Raw genomic sequence first — 21928 nt, 5'->3', positions numbered from 1 at the left:
TGTTGAGGAAAAAAACATTCCTCTCTGGGTGATCTCTGTACATTACATGGATTTGTTGCAGATTCCTACCTTTTGTTATTCAATAAGAATTCACTGTTTGTTTCTCTGAGCCAATGTGCAGAATGGGTCTTATTTGAAGCGGTTACATAATTATCAATCAGCTGTGCAGCTGCAGAGCACTAATGAGGAAATCTTCTGGGCCTGCATCCCTTTAGACGTGTTCCTATTGGGAGTATCCCTTCAAAAATGACATTTTTGTTGCAGGGGATGCCTGAAATCTGACTTGTATTTTAGGCAGACTTCTAGGAAAATTGATGAGCCAATCTCACAAGCAGGAAATGATGTTTCTGGAGTGTGGTCAGCCATATTGCATTGCATTTTCGGAAAATTACAGTGGCTGCAGATTGAAAAGGAAAGGTAGTTTTTAATAACATTCCATCACAATATGACTTGTATCACAATTGTATACAAAAAATGTTTTTTCTTTATTTGCTATTTTTTTCCCCACGAAAGTGGAGTTACCCTTTAAGTTTCACTTTGTGATCCTGACAGAAACACACTTGCTGTCCTAGGATGACAATAGTTCCTTCACATACAGTATCTACAGAGAAGCAGCGTTGTCACCCTAGTACATGACACGTGTAGTATAGACATTTGTCAATACTATCCAATCTTCAAGGCCATCCCCTCCAACCCCCAACTTATACCATAAGCCCCCATTCACACTGGGGCGACCTGTCAGGCGACCTGGTCGCCTGACAGGTCGCCGTACGTCGCCTGCCATACAGAAGCTATGGACCCATTCTAATAGGAGCGACGCAAGTCGCTCCGACTTAGAAAAAGGGTCCGGAGCTTCTTTGGGGCGACCCGGAGCGACCTGCATAGACTTCAATGTGAGGTCGCCCGGCGAAGCAGCGTCGCCCCAGTGTGAACGGGGCCTAAAAAACACAACAACTTTTTGGAGTCAAAATGGCCATTGCAGCCGTTTGTTACAAAAAACAGCAACTACAAATAAATAACATAACCTTCCTTATAACAGAAACTGAGAAATGAAGCCTGGAGGTCTTTGAGGGCAACAACACAAACTATTCACTGCGAAAACCTTTTCTTCCACTTCGGCCCCCAGCTGCAACACACCAGCTCGGAGACAAACCTCATTATTCGCAGTGACCTCCATTTTACATATTCCGAGTTAACCCCTCGTTAACAGGGGTACCCTGCTGACAGCTGAATGTAAAAAAGGGAATTGTTGGCAAAAAAAAAATTGTGAAAAAAAACAATGTGCCCCCTCCCAAATCCATACCTATGGTATGGATTTGAAGAGGAACCCCACGCCAAAATGTAAAATAAAAATTGCGTTGGGTCCCCCCCCCAAACCCATATATGCAGCCTGGCAGGTCAAGTAAGGGAGGGGACGAGCAAGAACCCCCCCCCCCACAAAGCACCTTGTTCAAGGGCTTCTTCCCCACAACCTTGGGCTGTGGTTGTGGGGATCTGTGGGTGAGGGGCTTTTTGCCAGCAATTCTCTTTTTTTAACATTCAGCTGTCAGCGAGGAACCCTGCGGACAGCTGATGACTCATCTGTTGTTAAGGATGCGGCGGCTGGCTTCTCAGCCTGCTCCTTAAAGAGGTTGTAAACTCGGTAAAACATTTTTTTTTTTTTTTACAACCTGAAAGAGAAATACATAATGAGCTAGTATGCATCGCATACTAGCTCATTATGAAATACTTACCTTAGAACGAGCCCCCGCCGTGCCGTCCGCTCTCCTCTATGACGGGCGACATGTCTAGTCGTCCGTCTTCCGGGATCGCGGCATCCGGCCATCTGATTGGCCGGAGCCGCGGTGACGTCACTCTCGCGCACGCGCGCGGGAGCCGACAGTCACGGCACGGGGCTCTGAAGGAACGGCACGAGCGGCCGTTCCTTCATAGCGCATGCGCCAGTGACGTCACTGGATGCATCGAAGGTAAATATCTCCTAAACGGTACATGTTTAGGAGATATTTACAGTACCTATAGGTAAGTCTTATCATAGGCTTACCTATAGGTACAACTTGCAGAGGAGGGTTTACTTCCTCTTTAAAGCGGAGTTCCGGGCACAAAATAGACCTTTTTTTTTGTGCCCATCTGCTTGTTCTCCTTCACCTGAAAAGGAATTGGATAGTTAGGTTTTTTTTTTTTTTACTCACCTTGTAATTGTAGATAGAAGATACTCACCTATTCTTCACTTCCTCCCTCTGCGCCGCGGCTCAGCCGTCACTTCCAGGCTTGCAATGATTCCTGGGAGCTGAACGTCATCGCTCCCAGGAATCAATGCGACGGCACCGGCCCCGCTCGTCACTTCCGGGGCGAAGCCGCATTCCCCTGCTAAACAGCTTCTGGGCATGCCCAGAATCTGTGGAGTAATGCAGCGCCGCACCGGAAGTGACGAGCGGGGCCGGTGCAGGCGCATTCTGGGAGAAGAAGACGCGGAAGAGGACGCAGAAGAGGATCGCGCCGGCTTCAGCTGCCCACAAGAGAGATGGCAACGCTGGAGAAGAAATTTTATAAGTGAGTATTTCTGCTTGCAGGTAAGTGCAAACCGGGACAGATCAGAGGCTAGCCATTGTGGAATGTATTAGCCCTGACTGTCCCAGGGGTATGCTCATTGAAAAAAAATTTCTGTGCCCGGACCTCCGCTTTAACCAGCTATATACAGTGTGTTTAAAGAGAAAAAGAAAACGCAAAATGCATGAATACTGCATGCAAATACACATCAAAAACATGGGTTTAAAAATGCAGATCACACCACAAAACGTGCCTAAAAAAACGCAATAACTGCAACCACATGTGAAACTAAACTCACTTACACTTTAATGGCATGTATATTGACAATCTAATATAAGTAAAATAATATTATACACACAGATAACAATGTTGTCATGTCCTATTTTGCAGCTACATGGGCAGCAAAAGTCACTTCTAGAATTGTTTCTGAGTGTTCTTCCATCTAACAACACCCTTGGGTGCACTTCCAAGAGCCGTATGATTACAGATGTTCTCTTTTTTCCAGTCTAGTGCGTTTGCATACAAGAAGAATCACCGCTACGGTTCACGCAGCATAAGATTTAATACCTGCCCCGTTAAAGCGCATAGGCAGCTGTTGCTATACTCTTTGGTGAAATCACTTAGAGTATCCTGTGTGTTTAAATATTCATAATGTGCGTTGTAATTACTGCATGAGAAGCTGTAAGGCAGGAATTTATTCCATCCCTGTAATCAAGGAGAACTGACTGTTGTGTTACAGATGCTTATGCATAGATAAACAAGGAAGATGTATATGGCATTATGCTCTTAGTAGTGAAGTATGCCCATTGGCCCTAAAGCCTGGTTAAAGTCTAACACCTTTTATTGTGTTTAATAGACCTGTAGTGCTGTACATTAGAATTTATAGCTGATTTTCACATGGAATGCCTTCAAATATGCTTTTCTCCAAGTGGAAATGGGCTTTCTGCACTCCTACTTCAGTGCTCTGTGCTGGCAGAGCTGATTACCAGCCACACCCCTCATCACATGTCCTCACACAGGCTTGTACTGTGAAAAACAATGAAAACAATGGAGCATCGGCCTAGTCCAATTCCATTATAACATTTGTTGAACTGATAAAACGCGCATTTGGTGAATACGTATGTCAAAAGCAATATCGACAAATTGCCTTCAGGACTATTGGAATGCTCCAATGCTGCAGGGAGAGCAGATGGTGTCTGTGATGGCTTAGGCTGACACGTTTCAAGGGAGAACCCCCTTATTGGTGTGTTTTATTTCAGGGTCTAACTGCAGATCAATAGTTGCTCTCTATGTCAGAAAACACCATGCAAAGTACATGTAACATACTTATTAGGCTTGTGACGGTATCAGATTTTCATACTGCGATTAATTGATTAAGGTTTTGCCACGGTATACGGTATTCGCACGGTATTCAATTATTTAATTTAAATTATTAAATTTCCTCCCTTGAATTTCATTGCTGAATTTAGGGGCTTTGGTTCACTTATGCACATTATTATATAGTCAGTCAGTACAGACTCTGTGAAACAGGCCTAAAATAAGCCATCAAGCAGTGTCTGGCCTAACTGGTGATGACTGGTCCTGGCGCTCGGCTCCGATCCGATGGCCTGGTCATTAAAGGGGGAAAACCTTGTGGTCAAGAAGTGGTTAAACCTGAAGGAGGTGTTGTTATTTATAAATTACTTTACTATTGCTTTAGGCCTGGTTCACATGTATGCGGGTTGGCGGCCCACATTTGCACAGGCATAGCTTGATTTGAACGGGCTGTTATGCCCTCATTTTCCGCAGAAAAAAGGTGCATGCAGCATTTTTTTTAAATTCAGTGGCCTTGAAATCCATCCTGTTTTTGCACCATGTGACTAACCTGCAGTTTCTGCTCTGGCAAGCTTTCTGCGTTTTTTTATATACGTGGGCACGGCATTTAAAAACACAGTTTGCGTGTGCAGCAACGGCAGGTAAGTCGCATGGTGCAAAAGAAGGATGGATTTCATGGTCACTGCATTTTTTTAAATTCTGCATGCACCTTTTTTCAGCTGAAAACGCAGGCACAGCAGCTCAAGCCCATTCAAATCAATGGGCTGCTATGCCTGTGCAAATGTGGGCCCCCAACCCCCATACATGTGAACCAGGCCTAAAGCAATAGTAAAGTCATTTATAGATAAAAACACCGGTACTCCTGCAGGTTTAACCTTTTCTGGACTGCAAGGATTTGCCCCTTTAAAGACCAGGCCATCGGATCAGAGCGCCAGGACCAGTCATCACCAGGTAGGCCAGACACTGCTTGATGGCTATATAATAATGTAATGTGGGCTGCTATGCGTGTGTGTGTATGTATGTATGTATGTATGTATATATATATATATATTGTGACAGGAAGTCAGGTAAATCTGGGAATGTAGTCACTGAGAGGAGACACATTCCCACCTGCTTTGAAAGTTCACTGATACTATAGGGTGTTGGCTGCAGAGAGAGCCAGCAGGAAGTTGAAAACCATTCAGCTGTTCAGAATGAGGAGATCAAGGACTCTATAATTTGTCCAGAGAAAATCTATTGAGTGCTGCCTCCTGTCGCTGTGTGAGCTGGGAAGAGGAGGACAGACATACGTGTACCTCCCGACGCCGTGTGGGCATGGGAGAAGGACTGCTGCCGCCTGTCGCCGTGTGGGCTGGGAGAGGGGGACAGTCGGATGTGTGCCTCCCGACAAGCTGGTGAGCATGGGAGAAGACCCCCTACAGCGATGTGAAGCTAAGGAGGGTAACCACGAGTGAAGACGTCTCAAAGGTGAGAAGACAAAGTGTTCCATGTGAAGAGTGTGAAGAGTAAAGGGACCTGTTAAATGAACTGTGTTCAATGTGAAGAATCTGAAGAGTAAAGGATCCTGTTATAAATGAACATGTGCTGTGTGAAAGAAAACAAAGGGACATGTTCAATGGACAATGTTTGTGCTGTGTGAAAAGCAAACAAATGGACATTTGAGTGTCTGCTGTAGGATCAGCAGTGTCGGCCCAACAGTAGGTTGGAAAGACTTCTTAGGTAGGTTCCAGCTGTGAGAAGGTAGCCGCCCACAGAGGCAAGGATTTATTTTGTGTTTTATTTTATTTTGGATGTTTTGCTGTATACAGCCTGGTGAAGAAAACACCATTTAATAAACCACACTGTTTGTTTGCAAGCACTTGTCGGCTATCTCTCTGTGAAAACGCACCCCCAAAGGGGTCATCCACGCCTACCACCGAGCTAATCCCTTACATATGGTGGAGGATGCGGGCATAAGCAGAGATCCCTGCAAGGAAGTGCAAATGTTTGATGAACTTTATCTGGTGCATGAGATTGCACAATCTATGTGTGCAGGAGAGAAGATCCTGACAGAAAAAAAAAAAAAAGTGTTTTAAAGAGACAGCGGTCTCAAAATTATTTGATGAACTTTGTTGTGTCTGGTGCAAGTGACTGCACAAACTGTGTGTGCAGGAAAAGAGATCTTGCAAGAGAGAGAGAAAAACTACATGTGTTGAAGAGACAGTGGTCTGAAAATTGTTTGCTGGACTGTGAAAAATTTGTTTGTGGAGTTATTGAAGATGGGGCGATCCAAACGCCTGAAAAATGCAAAGATAGATGAAATGAGAGACCGGATTCTATGGATGGAGGGGATGTTGCCGTCTGAACCAGCCCCATCCATGCCTAAAGAGAGTCTACTAAAGAGGAAGGTTGTTGTCCCTAGCAACACTGATGAAACGTGTGCTCAGATGAAAAGTAAACTCAAAATGGAGGAGATGTTGAAACATCTGATTATATCAAATGCAGCTCAACAGCAAGCAAATGCAGCTCAACAGCAGGCAAATGCGGATTTTCAGCAGAGCTTTGCAGCTCAACAAAAGGCTCATCAAGAGAGCATGGCAGGCTGGAAACAGAGACGCCAGCAGCCAATGGAGGCCATCGGTTTGGAGGAAACCGAGTATGTGTGCAGGGCTGAGTTGGATGCCTTGCAACGGAAAATGGAAGAAAAGGAACAAGCCTTGGAATTGCTTAAAATGGAGCATAGAAACTTGCAGGAAATGAATGAACTACTCAAGTCTCATGTGTTACAGTGGGAAGAATCCACTGCTCTTCTTTTGGTCGAGTTGCAAAAACGCAGAGAGACTATAATGGAGAAAGATACCATCCTCATGGAAAAGGAAAGTGAAATTCAGACTTTGCAGAAGCAAAGTATGGCTGATATGTTGGAGTTGCGTAATCAGCTGGAAAAAAGTCTTCAGTCTTTGGGAGCTACAAAAATAGACCTGCAGGAGTCGCAGGAACAGAATGTTGCTCTGAAAGCGACATTGTCTCTCAGCGACAAAGAGAAAAGTGAAAGAGAGGCTAAATTACTGAGTACTGTGTATGAGCTCACCACTTTGAACAATGTGGTAGATGAATTACGTGCAGACTGTGAAAGTTGGAAAGGTGAAGCCCAACGTTTCCAGCAGCAGTTAAAGGAGAAAGAAGCCTGTGTGGCAGAATTACATTCTTATTCCCAGATGCTAGCCAATGAGGTGAAGGCTCTTATGCAGGGAAAAGGAGATTGTGAACATAAGAGGGAAAAAGTAGAGGCACAGCTTCTGGAATCGCAAGTCAAGGTGTCAGAAGGTGACCGATTGTGTGCTAAGCTGTCAGAGAAGGCAAACCGACTGCAGGTTGAGTTGGACAATGTTACAAATCAGCTTTCTCAAGCAGACAGCAAATCTAGAGAAATTGCGGAAGATTTTTCTATCTTGGAATCGCAGCTGCAAGACACGCAGGAACTCTTACAGGAAGAGAGGTGTCAAAGGCTGAGTTTTAGCACAAAGCTCAAACAAATGGAAGATGAGAAAAATGGCTTCCTGGAACAATTAAAAGAGGAGGCGGAAGCAAAGAAAAACCTATCAGAGCAAGTCGCAACATTGCAAGCTCAGATAGCGGTTATGAAAAAACGCATGGAAGAAAGCGTTGGTTCATTACAGTGTGTTGAAGATGTGAAAAAGAAGTTTGATCAGATGCTTGGTGAAGAGAAGAATGTGTCTGCAAAATATGCAGAAGAACGCGCACGTGCAGAAACGGAGGCGCGTGATAACGAGAGCAAAGCCCTGTTCTTGGCTCGCTCTTTGGAGGAAGCTCTAGAGTGTAAGGCTGAACTAGAAAGTGTTAAACAGCTGCGTACAGAAATGGAAGAATTGGTCAGCTCCAAGGATGATGTTGTGAAAAGCGTTCAGGAGCTAGAAAAGTCTAAGCGAGCCTTAGAACAGCAACTAGAAGAGATGAAGATTCCGTTGCAGGAACTGGAAGAGGAATTCCAGGCAACAGAGGATCTGTCCCAAAGAGGGGATAGTGTGCCTGATGCAGTTTTTAAAAGGATCAGTGTTTTGGGGTCTGTCCTGAGTGAGCCTCAGAAATGTGACGACATGTGGCTTGAATCACCCCTTTGGAATAAACCGTTCCTTCAAAAACTTCAAGCATTGGAAAATGTATCATTAGAACTTCAGCAAACAAAGGAGCTGAGTAAGAAATGTGATGATTTCTCAGTTCAGGCTGAAAACCTAGTGGAGAAAACTAAGGCTGTTGGTGAAAACGTGAAGCAAATGAATAAGTGCCTTTCAGGGAGTGTTTCCAAAATGGAACTGGTGAAAGACGGGTGGCAGAAGTTTGATCGTGATCTTGAGATGCATTCCATGTGGAATTCAGATAGAGAAAAGGAACTAGGTGACCTTGAGCGGTCAAATAGTTCAGCAGAAAGTGCATTGAAGAAACCTGTAAAAGAATGTGTTGCAGTTCCATGCTTCTTCACTGATGCAGAGAGGAGGTCTATAATGGATACCACCCAGATCGCTGGGTTCAACTGTGTTGTTGCCTTTGACCCCTATGTTGGTGGAAGGAAAGTTGATGATGTTCTGGTTGGCTACTTCTGTGAAGAGTTTGGCAAGAAATATAAACTGAATATCAAATCAAATAGTAGGCCTTTACTGCGACTCGCTCAGGAGGGCGAAAAGTTTAAGAAGTTGATGAGTGCAAATGCTTCAGATCTGCCTATGAATATGAAATGTTTGAATGATATTGATATCTCTGGGAAAAGGAACAGGGGTCACTTTGAAGAAATGTGTGACAGCCTGTTGTCTCAATTGGAAAATCCTCTGCACAGCATCTTAGAGCAAGCAAAGCTCAAGAAGGAAGATCATTCCCTTTTACAACAAAAAGTCAATGATTGTGTACAGATGTATGGAGAGGCAACTCAAGTCACAGAGGGATGTCAAGAGTCCCTACTTGGAACAAAGCTTAGTGAAGCAAAGGTTCTCAAAGTTTTGTGGAAAACATTTATGGATTGCAGAGAGAGGCGTCTTAAGAATGTTGAAGACATTAGGACTAGCCCAATTGAGTTGCCTATGGATCACGGTCCTCCATGGTGGATTGGACAGACGGTTATGAGGGACAAGCTGTCTGACATTTATGAGAAAGCTGTCAATGAAGATGACAGAAACGAGAAGGAGCAAAATGATGCCAAAAATGCAGTTGAAGAATGTGTATATGAGATGAGAGACAAACTGTGTGGCATTTATGAGAAATCTGTCAATGAAGATGACAAAACAGTTTCATCCGGAAGCTTGAGGATAATAGGAGGCTTATCAGTGAGTCAGCAGTGCCTGACACATGCGTGCCTGGAAATATGTGTCCCAACCCTAGGGTTGAAACAAGAGGGGGGGGTATGTGACAGGAAGTCAGGTAAATCTGGGAATGTAGTCACTGAGAGGAGACACATTCCCACCTGCTTTGAAAGTTCACTGATACTATAGGGTGTTGGCTGCAGAGAGAGCCAGCAGGAAGTTGAAAACCATTCAGCTGTTCAGAATGAGGAGATCAAGGACTCTATAATTTGTCCAGAGAAAATCTATTGAGTGCTGCCTCCTGTCGCTGTGTGAGCTGGGAAGAGGAGGACAGACATACGTGTACCTCCCGACGCCGTGTGGGCATGGGAGAAGGACTGCTGCCGCCTGTCGCCGTGTGGGCTGGGAGAGGGGGACAGTCGGATGTGTGCCTCCCGACAAGCTGGTGAGCATGGGAGAAGACCCCCTACAGCGATGTGAAGCTAAGGAGGGTAACCACGAGTGAAGACGTCTCAAAGGTGAGAAGACAAAGTGTTCCATGTGAAGAGTGTGAAGAGTAAAGGGACCTGTTAAATGAACTGTGTTCAATGTGAAGAATCTGAAGAGTAAAGGATCCTGTTATAAATGAACATGTGCTGTGTGAAAGAAAACAAAGGGACATGTTCAATGGACAATGTTTGTGCTGTGTGAAAAGCAAACAAATGGACATTTGAGTGTCTGCTGTAGGATCAGCAGTGTCGGCCCAACAGTAGGTTGGAAAGACTTCTTAGGTAGGTTCCAGCTGTGAGAAGGTAGCCGCCCACAGAGGCAAGGATTTATTTTGTGTTTTATTTTATTTTGGATGTTTTGCTGTATACAGCCTGGTGAAGAAAACACCATTTAATAAACCACACTGTTTGTTTGCAAGCACTTGTCGGCTATCTCTCTGTGAAAACGCACCCCCAAAGGGGTCATCCACGCCTACCACCGAGCTAATCCCTTACAATATATATATATGATATGCTGCTATGCCCATGTATGTATGTATGTATATCTCTATCTATATATAAATATATATATAATATCTATCTAATTCTATCTATCTTGTTCTATCTATCAAATTCTATATATCTGCAGAAACTTGCTTGTATTAGCAGTGTTTCTGTGGCTGAGCCCTGGAAGAAGCATGTGGGTGTGTGCTGAGTGGGAGCCGTCTGATTGGTTACAGGGAGGAGCTAAGTCTCTCTAGGATCATATTACCAGAGCGGTTTCTATTGAGTGAGTGAACTGTTGTGTGAGTGAATGAGTCATCCAGCTCACTGAAATGTATCATTTCAAAAGACAGACTTGAGGAGCAGAGAAACACGGTATTTTAAAAATGCCACAATAACAATACCGTGGGTATGCAATACTGCGATATATCGAATTACCGAAAACCGGCACATCTCTAATACTTATTTGCAGTATCATCCACATGTAGCCTGTTAGTTAACAATATATACAGTATATACTGTATAAAAACATATAAAAAATAAATAAAAATATATATACACATCAACATGTATAAATATATAACAATATATATATATATATATGCATCAATTGGTTGAACACTAGGCTTCCCTCAATGTTCCCACCGTCATTTACTTGTAGTACGCATTCACACATAAAGTCCTCTATAGATGAGGTTGCATAGGGTGCTCCTATTGATGCTGGCACTTCTCAAACAAAGGGCACAGATCATACCATAGGTGATACAGAGGCACCACATCCAGAACGCACACTATCTTCGCAAACCTTAAAGTGAGGGTGGGTATACGTTCCACCAGCCTCTAGGTCACTTCTGGTATCTAACCACATCACGTCCGGTGTATCAGAATAGCACTACCTATCAGATTCTGCAACCTGGGAGTGATGTACGGACTAGAAGAACTTACTGCGCATGCGCCATGCATTCCAACATGGCCGCTATGCGTTCCAATAGGTTTCCTAATGTGACAGAACATGAAGCAGAGGCGGACATCTTCTTACACCCAGGCAAGTCTTGAATTTTACATTTATTTTAGCAGTAAACTCAGCTTTTATACTGAATCACAGTATTACATTTGTATTATTATTGTATTCTAGTAAGTATAGCGAGCAACCTGCAGGTAGAAGGTGGCGATGGCCATCTTGGTACACCCCGCACTGCTCAGCGACAAACTGAATATGTAGTGAAATAGTCTATTTTAGTATATAGGGTAAGTTTACTGCTAAAATAAATGTAAAATTCAAGACATGCGTGGGTGTAGGAAGATGTCCGCCGCTGCTTCGTGTTCTGTCACATTAGGAAATCTATTGGAACGCATAGTGGCTATGTTGGAACTCATGGCGCATGCACAGTAAGTTGTTCTCGTCAGAACGTCACTTCCGGTTGCAAAATCTGATAGGTAGCGGTATTCTGATAGAACACCGGCCCAATCTAGGAGCTTGGCAATGTTACATGGTGTGGGCAGAGAGCGGCAAAGGCGGGTCTGTTGTTAGTTAACCCCCGCCCTCCCCTATGAATTTTTCCTACTCCTCTGGCTACACTCACTGTATGGTTGTAGATTTAAAAAGAATAATACTGATGATAATATTAATAGTAGTATAAATGTCATTCATAATAGGACCTACTTCTACTTAGGTATCCTGGGTATCAAACTTGAAAGAACAAAAATACTTATAAAATCCACGATTACGGTATAAAATGTGGAAATTGATATATCCGTATATTTAAAGTGCTACCCATATATTCAGAGAGAGGTCAAAGGGGACCTGTCCATGTTGACAATCACCAACATGGGCAAGTGCCCGCCTCTCCCTGCATGTATTTTAAGTGATATTCAACATGAAACAGGCCTGGCTGCCTTAACTTAAAACGGTTGAAACAGGAGTTAAAATGTATAGGCCTTACTATATAAAAAAAAAAAAAAAAGGTAAGTAGTGCCATGAGGCTAATAACACAATAGAATCAGTTTAAAAAGGACATAGTTGTCCTTTATCTAAAAGGAGGGTTAAGGTTAAACCAAACAAGGACTGTATCATTCCGGGACAGAATGTCCCTCTAAATAAGGACATATATTGATTGTATGTATGTCTGCATGTACAGTACACCAAAATAGGCCATAGTACACACATATGTGCAGACCTGAAAAAAAGCCCTTTAAGCCATTGGGCAAATCCAGCTGGCCAGACAAAGTTGTCGGCCTGCCCCTCTGGTTGAGAAGCTAGAACTAAAGTGGCCATAGTGTAAAGAAGTGGTGTTACATCGCAGAATGAAGCTCTATTTCTTAATTTAATCCCTTGGGGGTTAAGGATTCTAGAGCGAAAATCCATAATGTCTCTCTAATACAAAGCCTACGGTGTCTTCTAAAAATGTACTGTGGAAAAAAGGAAGGGGGCAGTGTCTGACCAGGTCAGTTAGACAACAGGGTGCCCTGGACAGCAAGGTCAAACTCCAGCGCCTACAGAATTGTGGAATCATTCAGACACACTGTGCAACTGCTGTAACTAGAAAGTAGAGAGAAAGCTTTGAAATTGTTAGTGAAATGTCTATAATACAATGTCTTTTTACTCTCCATTTTTTAATCTCTGTAAAATAAAGTCAAATTAAAGTGGAGTTCCACTGGCTTTTGTGTTTATTAAAAGTCAGCAGCTACAAAAAGTGTAGCTGCTGACTTTTATTAAACACACACTCACCTGTTTCATGATCCAGCGATGCGGCTGGCGGGAGCCTCGGTTTTCTCCCTCTTCTCCCCATGGCGCCAGCATCACTACTGTGAGCACCCGGCTGTGACAGCTTGCAGGTTCACAGCCGGGTGCGCACTGCGCATTCTGAGTGGCCGGGCAATCTTCTGGGACTTGTGACGTGTCCCAGAAGATTGCAGGGAGGGAGGGGGAGAGGAGAACTTCTGCCTAGGCAGCCTAAGTGGAAGTGGGAGCGGGTACCTGACAAAACTAGGTACCCACTCCCCCCCCCAAAAAAAAATGACATGCCACATGTGGCATGTCAGGGGGTCAGGAGGCCTTAAAGCAGAAGTTCCACTTTTGAGTGGAACTCCGCTTTAACAACAAAATACACAAAAAGGAAAGAAAACATTAAAGTAGAACTTACTGTAAGATTGTAATGTTCTGGTACCTCTGCTACCCTTGTCTCCATATTTCTCCTCTGCTAATTGCGTCCCATCTTGTGTAACAAGGGACGCATATACCTTTAAGACCGGATGACATCATTGCCGAGCGCCGCTATGAGCGGCTATTTCAATCGCCGGTTTGCTCTCACTCATCGCTCGTTCAAACCACATGTTCACCGCACCTACTCCTGTGAAGTCGGAGCTGCTGACATTCTCCCTTGCTGAACTGAAGCCGGAAACCTCACTGGTGATCCGTATCTCGCTACGGGATCACCTCTCTCCAATGGACACTGTTACTACTAACCTATCTAAGTGATAAGTACCCCACAGGGGATTCTTACTAACCAATCTCCTACTGTCATCTACTGCAATTACCAAGACTATCTGTATCTATCTATTCACTATCCTCTGCATAGACTGTTAGCTCTTGGGACTACCTTCAACTATCCTTGCACTAGGTTACTCTATCTGTGTCCTCTTACCATCTGCACTATACTTGACATCAGAACCTATCTGCTTTACCATCACCTGCAACTCTCCTAATACTACTTCTAGTGCTCACCATACAATAGCCTGTCTCTCATCTATACATCCTCATATATTCTATCCCTCCATTAAACATCTATTAATATATATATGGTATATAACAGGCTGTACACGGTGATGAAGTCCTGAGAGTTGGATATGTTGTTCAACAGATTCTCTACAAGGCTACTGAGTGTAATAATTCTGCAGCTGTAAATCCATCCACAAACAAAAACGCATGAACGTTACAGATTGAACGAGCCCTTAAAAAAAATATGGATTCAGCAGAATTATCCACTCATGTACTAAAATTAAAACAACAAGTAGATGCATTGATCCATGCACTTACAGAGGTAAAAAATGACAATCAAACCTTGAGACAGCAGCTTGGCCGTCTCACACAGCCTCCTGCTGCTCAGCCCCGTGAGCCTAAGATAAACCCTCCTATAGTGTTTTCTGGTGATCGGAGCAAATTCCGTGAATTTAAAAACGCATGTCGATTGTTTTTTTTGTTAAAACCTCTAACCTACACCACTGACCAAATTAAGGTTTGTACCATCATCTCCTATTTAACGGGTGAACCCCGGGCCTGGGCAGATGCTCTCTTTGAAAAGGATGATCCACTCCTTAATTCTTATCCCTTATTTCTAGCACAACTTGCTAGTTTATATGAAGACCCCCAACAAGCAGAGTACCGCTGATACCCAATTACGGGCCTTAAAACAAGGAAGGAGACCTGTTGAAGATTTTGTGGCGAATTTTAAAAGATGGTCCCCTGATTCAGGGTGGAACGACACATCTTTGCGAACGCAGTTTAGACTCGGCCTATCTGAGGCCGTTAAAGACGAGCTCGCCCGAGCGGATTTACCTGGCACTCTAGAGGGACTGATACAGACCAGTATCAATATTGACAGACGACTACGAGAAAGAAAGGCTGAGAAGATGGGCTCACCATTTTCCAGTCCTTCTCGGATGTTGCCTGCTGACCCTACTCCTATGGAAGTAGGAATGATACGCCCACCTCTGACCCTTTCTGAACGTGCCAGGAGGAAAACCGAACATCTTTGCATGTACTGCGCATCCCCGAATCATTTGGTAAACGGCTGTCCTCTTGTCCGCAGAAAAGAGGGTGAGTGTTCAAATGTCTTGCTAGGGGGACTCACAACTTCCTTTTCTAATCCTTATCTTTTTGTTCAATTAACATTGCAGTGGGACCAAACTAGGATCACCACCAAGGCTATGATTGACACCGAAACTTGTGGAAACTACATTGACATTTGTTTTGTCTCCCTTAATAAAATACCTATTGTTTCAAAACCCAAACCTGTCTCCGTTAGTTTTATTAACGGTACCCCTTTATCCTCTGGTCCTATCACCAGTCAGACACAGGCACTGCTTGTAACTGCTGACGAGTCTCATGTGGAGACCACCACCTTTGATGTATTAACTTCACCACATTTTCCAATCATTTTGGGACTTCCCTGGTTACACATACATCAACCAATCATCGATTGGAAAACAAGAACGTTAGCCTTCTCTTCTCACTATTGTGAGACGACGTGTAACCTCCCCACACATGATAGGATCCTGTCTGTACTGCCGGATGACATTATTCCCAAGTGTTATCAGGATTTATCGGAGGTTTTCCTTGAGAAAAACGCTCAAATGCTACCTCCCCATAGGGACTATGATTGTTGTATCGATCTACTCCCTAATAGCAAGTTGCCTTTCGGACATGTTTATCCTCTCTCACAGGATGAACTCTCTCATCTTAAGGAGTATCTGGATGAGAACTTGGCAAAAGGATTCATCCGACCTTCTACTTCCTCCACTGCTGCTGGGCTCTTCTTCGTCCGCAATAAGGACTCTAGCCTTAGGCCTATCATTGATTTCAGACAATTAAATGCCATCACAATAAAGGATCGTTATCCTTTACCTCTTATTCCTGAACTTATCGAACAGGTGCGTGGGGCTTCTTTCTTTTCAAAATTGGACCTAAAAGGGGCATACAATTTAATTCGAATCCGTAAAGGGGATGAATGGAAGACGGCATTCAGAACCAGATACGGACTGTTTGAGTACCTTGTAATGCCATTTGGGCTACGTAATGCTCCCGCAGCCTTCCAACGGTTTATAAATGAGATATTCCGAGACTTGCTTGATGTTTGTGTGGTAGTATATTTGGACGATATACTTATCTATTCTCATTCCTTACCTGAGCACATAAAACATGTGAGACTTGTGTTGTCAAGACTACTTGCACATAACTTATATGTTAAATCAAAGAAATGTTTGTTTCATAAAGAGGAAGTACTATTCCTAGGATATATTATATCTAAAAGTGGAATCAAAATGGACATGAGCAAAATATCCTGCATTCTGGATTGGCCTGTGCCAACCACTCGCAAAGCATTACAAAGGTTCCTAGGATTCTCTAACTACTATAGGAAATTCATTAAGAACTTCTCTGCGATTGTGAAACCACTCACACAACTTACAAGCACGAAGAAACCATTTAATTGGTCAAAAGAAGCAATTGGAGCATTCTCTCTGCTGAAATCAAGCTTTACTACTGCCCCCATACTATGCCATCCAGACCCATCCCTTCAATACATCTTGGAGGTAGATGCGTCTAATATGGCAGTAGGAGCAGTTCTCTCACAACGACCAACAAACACCTCACCTCTTCACCCAGTTGCTTTCTTCTCAAAGTCATTAAGTAGCCCCGAGGTGAACTACCCAGTAGGTGAGAAGGAGTTATTAGCCATAAAACTGGCGTTAGAGAATTGGCGACATCTACTTGAGGGCACTCAATTGGCAAATCTGATATATACTGATCACAAAAACCTTCAATACCTTCAAACTAATAGAACTCTTTCCCACCGGCAGGTACGGTGGTCATTATTCTTTCTGAGATTTAATTTTTTAGTGACTTACACGCCCGCAGACAAAAATAAAAAAGCGGATGCACTCTCACGACTAGCCGAGAAAGATTGTACTGAGGTTCCCTCAGTTCCTATAATACCACTTGAACGTATTATCGGAGTCGTTCACTCCCTGAAGGAGGAGATTTTGCACAGCATAGGATTGGACTCACCTCCACCACAACTAACTACTGACGCAGAAGGCTTCCTCTACTACAACGATAAATTATACATACCCCCTACTATGCGAACCAAGATCTTAGAATTGTCACATGATGTACCTATGGCAGGACATATGGGTATGACTAAAACTCTCAATCTACTCACTAGGCAATTTTGGTGGCCAGACATGAAGACAACCGTAAAAAAGTTCGTTTCATCTTGTGATATCTGTGCAAGGTCTAAAATTGACAACACGAAACCATCGGGGTTACTTTGTAGTTTACCAATACCCCAGGTTCCGTGGGAAGTGGTATCCTTAGACTTCATAGTGGAACTACCACCTTCCAAAGGATTCAACACCATCTTGGTGTCAGTGGACCATCTGACCAAGATGGCACATTTCACTCCTATCCGAAAACTACCTTCATCCAAACAAACAGCGGAATTACTTGTGAAACATGTCTTTAAGTTACATGGTATTCCAAAAACACTGCTGTCTGACCGTGGTTCACAATTCATCTCAAAGTTTTGGCTAGCTCTATGTCAGATACTGCGAATAGAGCGTAACCTTACTTCTCCCTACCACCCTCAGACCAACAGACAGACAGAGAGAGTTAACCAGTGCATTGAACCGTACCTGCGTTGCTATACTTCGTATCTACAGGACGAATGGGCAGATCTCCTCCCGCTGGCGGAATTCGCCTATAACAACGCGACTCATAGCACTACTAAGCAAAGTCCGTTTTACCTGAATTATGGGTTTCATCCCACACTCCTTCCTCCACGTATCTTGCCATCAAGTAATCCAGTGGCATCTGATTATCTTGCCCAGATAAAGAATTCTCTGGGATTACTCAACAATACCATATCCCATGCTCATAGCCAACAAAAGAAGTACTACGACCTCCGTAGGAAACCCTCTCCCCAATATGCCATTGGGGATCTTGTTTGGCTTTCTACAAAAAATCTGAGACCAAAAATCCCTAGTAAAAAACTTGGACCTCTATTTCTGGGACCTTTTCCAATAGAGAAGCTTATTGGAAAAGCTGCAGTACAACTCACATTGCCAGTAGACCTCAAGATACATCCTGTCTTCCATGTGTCTCTACTGAAGCCCCATGTTCCTAACCAAGGAATAAGGCCTACTATCTCACCTCCACCTCCTGTACAAGTGGAAGGTGGAGAAGAATTTGAGATAAAAGAAATTTTGGATTCCCGTTTCAATAGAAGAAGACTCCAGTATCTTGTACGATGGAAGAACTATGGGCCCCAAGATGACACCTGGCTGGATACCTCCGATATACATGCCCCTAGATTCGCAATTTCCACTCGAAATATCCGGAAAAAACAGTTCTAGAGGCCTTCCGGAGCCGGCCTTAAGGGGGGGGGTACTGTAATGTTCTGGTACCTCTGGTACCCTTGTCTCCATATTTCTCCTCTGCTAATTGCGTCCCATCTTGTGTAACAAGGGACGCATATACCTTTAAGACCGGATGACATCATTGCCGAGCGCCGTTATGAGCGGCTATTTCAATCGCCGGTTTGCTCTCACTCATCGCTCGTTCAAACCACATGTTCACCGCACCTACTCCTGTGAAGTCGGAGCTGCTGACATTCTCCCTTGCTGAACTGAAGCCGGAAACCTCGCTGGTGATCCGTATCTCGCTTCGGGATCACCTCTCTCCAATGGACACTGTTACTACTAACCTATCTAAGTGATAAGTACCCCACAGGGGATTCTTACTAACCAATCTCCTACTGTCATCTACTGCAATTACCAAGACTATCTGTATCTATCTATTCACTATCCTCTGCATAGACTGTTAGCTCTTGGGACTACCTTCAACTATCCTTGCACTAGGTTACTCTGTCTAAGTATACTCCATCTGTGTCCTCTTACCATCTGCACTATACTTGACATCAGAACCTATCTGCTTTACCATCACCTGCAACTCTCCTAATACTACTTCTAGTGCTCACCATACAATAGCCTGTCTCTCATCTATACATCCTCATATATTCTATCCCTCCATTAAACATCTATTAATATATATATGGTATATAACAGGCTGAACACGGTGATGAAGTCCTGAGAGTTGGATATGTTTGTTCAACAGATTCTCTACAAGGCTACTGAGTGTAATAATTCTGCAGCTGTAAATCCATCCACTAACAAAAACGCATGAACGTTACAAAGATATGAGTTTTATTGCATAGCTACATTGGTCTAGCTTGGACCAAGTAAGTATGTATATCTCATACCTGAGAGATGCCTGAGGAAACTAAATTTCCTGTAGTAGTCTTTACTACTACAGTGAGAGCAGCAGTCTTCTGGGTCCAGTGCGGCATATCTCATACCTAATGCCTCGTACACACAATCAGATAATCGGACGACTTATCGTTCGCATTTTTTTGCATGATACTAGTATCGAATTCAACAAGGCGTACTAAACGTATGATTTTTTTTCGTAGGATTCTGATAAAGCTTCCTGTTTGCGTAGCTACGTATCAGAAGTGATGTCATATACATGTGAAAGAAAAAAGGAAGAATCAGCGCAAGATGTCCCTACTAGGTGAACCATAAATACATGAATAAAACTGATGAAATATATAAAATTCTTCTTAAATTTTCTAAAATAATACAAATATGTGGGTGAAGTGCAACCGTGATCAATAAAGTGCTTATTGTGTTAAATAAATATAAATAATACAATTCTTATTGAGGTGATATAAAAGGTGCTCCTGTGTTAAATAAATATGACTCTAAAAGTGAAAGCTCTTATTCAGATCATAAATGAAGTGAAGAATAAAAAAGTGATGATCAAGTGGGTGCCCTATGAAGAGTGAACCCCTACAACCAATAGGTTGCACAATGGGAATATAACATTGAGATAAAGACGTGCCAGTTAAAAAGGAAACAAATGACAATCAATTGATCTCCAAATGTCCGGTGAATAAAAAAACGTAATAAATAAATTCTCCAATAAGGAAGTCCCACAAAGGTAAAAAACAGGGGGGTGCAAATAGTGCACTAAAAAAAATTGCCAAAAAAAGTAAAAAAGATAATATTATCTAATAAAAGTTCAAAGAGGTGCAGTGACACAGGACACTTCCGGTGACAACCCAGTGCGGACTTTGGTGAGCTAGGAAATCCACAATTAAGTGTAATGGCCGCTCACCTCCATTAACACTCAAATGAGCGTTTCAGGTATATAAGGTCAACCAGCAGACCCTCTAGATCAGTTTCCAATTGATCGTGCTCCTCAAATGTGGATACACTGGATGGATAGGATACAAGGCATTAGCATCATGCATGGTCTTTGTCAAGTGATTTTTAGCGAACGCATACTGTACTACTGTTATCACCCCTTAGTATTCATTGACAAAAATACAAGACTTTCTGTGAATGGAGGCAGTGCCAAGCAAGTGACCCCCTGTGGTTACTATGCAGAAGGGCAACCGCTTAGCACTGGACCCAGAAGACTATTGCTATCACTGTGGCAGAAGCAGCTACAGTGATTTTCAGCTTGCACGGGCATCTTTCAGGTATGAGATATGCCACACTGGACCCAGAAGACTACTACTATCACCATACCTCCCAGCTTTTTGAGATGCAAATGAGGGACTACAATTAGTAAAAGTATGGAGGCATAGGTCACGCCCCCTTAGAGGAGAATACAAAAAAACATTATTGGTTTAAAACATAAATGATTTTTTTTAACACTACTATTCCTTTATATTGGCTTTTGAAATTTACAAATGCAGCAATTTAGAAATTGGATGAAAGGTTTAGCCCTGTAAAATACTTTTTGATGGATAAATACTGCATTTTATATACAACTTTATAGATTAGACCAAAATGAGGTACACATGAGGCAGAAGGAGGGACAGAGTGACTTTGTTGCAAATGAGGGACAGTCGCTTGAAATCATGGACAGTTGGGAGCTATGCTATCACTGTAGTAGCAGTGACTACTACAATCCTTTGCAGCTTGTACAGGCATCGCTCCAAGCTGGACCAATCTAAGTATGCAACAAAATTCAAACCTAAAGCATAAAAAAAATCCCAGACATCCATTTAAAGCTTATTCCCCCTTAAAACCTATAAAAACACCTGATTGTCACTGTACCAATTGACTTTAAAGCATTTTGCAAAAGGTTCAGGGTTTGCACCAAAACTTCAATGAAAAGGGTCAATACTATTCTTGTGACAGACTAAAGCTGGATACACACTATACAACTTTTGTTGTTAGATTTCCTTTAGATTTACCTTTACTATGCAGTGCAAAGGCCTGCCTGATTGCATACAAATTGAAAGTGTTTAGGTTTGACCTCATATTATATGGTTTTGGTAAATCTAAAGGAAAAAATCTAAAGACGATTGTATAGTGTGTATGGCCCCTTAGCTTCCAAATATCAGCGCTTTAGGTTGCTATTGAATGTTATAGGTCTTTTCAGCATTTTTTTTTTTTTTTTTTGGTTCCATTGATACAGAACAACGAAATAAAAAAAGTGTGGCCATCTCATCTCCATTCTCCGCTGTGACCATATGTTCTACTAAAGTCATGGCTCTCGCAGGAATCAGTCTCATTACTCCGCCATATCTGAAAAACGCACCACATGTGGCGTGTATATTTAAAGCACATTGGTTTAACTGCCCTTTTAATTCACTTCCTATGTTCATCTATCCAACCGTTCTGATCAAACACTATATATAATGGTGCCAGGGAACATACAGACTTCTGAAACTTGTGAACGGATTCCCAGCAGAGACATAGGAAACGTGGTGCATCCAGTAAGCTCATTATAAAGTTATACATTTTTCGACCTTAGCTTTGTACAGATGTAGTATTGTATAGCAGAGCAATGAAATTGACTTTGTAAGTAGTTCTCATTACCTACCTTTTTCCCTTTATTCCTCTACAGGGTCTTGAAGTACCCACTGAGCCCAGCGGGAAATGTTCAGCTAATGCCTGATGCTTTTTAAGAACTAAAAACCACTGTATTTTCCATCTGTCGCTGATATCCAGGGG

The sequence above is a fragment of the Pelophylax lessonae genome, assembly GCF_965119305.1.
Source record: "Pelophylax lessonae genome assembly, chromosome: 3".
NCBI classification, from domain to species: domain Eukaryota; kingdom Metazoa; phylum Chordata; class Amphibia; order Anura; family Ranidae; genus Pelophylax; species Pelophylax lessonae.
The sequence above is the reverse complement of the archived record's forward strand: the minus strand, read 5'-3'. Positions refer to the sequence as shown.